The sequence below is a fragment of the Phalacrocorax carbo genome, chromosome 23 (genome assembly GCF_963921805.1).
Source record: "Phalacrocorax carbo chromosome 23, bPhaCar2.1, whole genome shotgun sequence".
NCBI classification, from domain to species: domain Eukaryota; kingdom Metazoa; phylum Chordata; class Aves; order Suliformes; family Phalacrocoracidae; genus Phalacrocorax; species Phalacrocorax carbo.
In genome coordinates this window covers 212,260-212,488 of record NC_087535.1, presented here as the reverse complement: position 1 = coordinate 212,488, position 229 = coordinate 212,260, and positions in this window count along the sequence as shown.

The window sequence follows — 229 nt, the reverse complement described above, 5'->3', positions numbered from 1 at the left end:
TCTAGCCGTGATGGTTCTCACTGAACGTGAGCAGGCCGGGCATCTGCCAGATTAGTTACTGACAACAAATACTCTGATGAGTGGTTGCTTCTACAACCCTTAGAAAATAAACCGTCTGAGACTAAGACTGGACCTAGCCGCACCTAGACTCCTCTCGCAGGAGGAGTTTAGAACGCAAGGGGGTCCTGTCTGAACCCTGCCACTCCTCAGGCTGCTACTGTTAATGCAA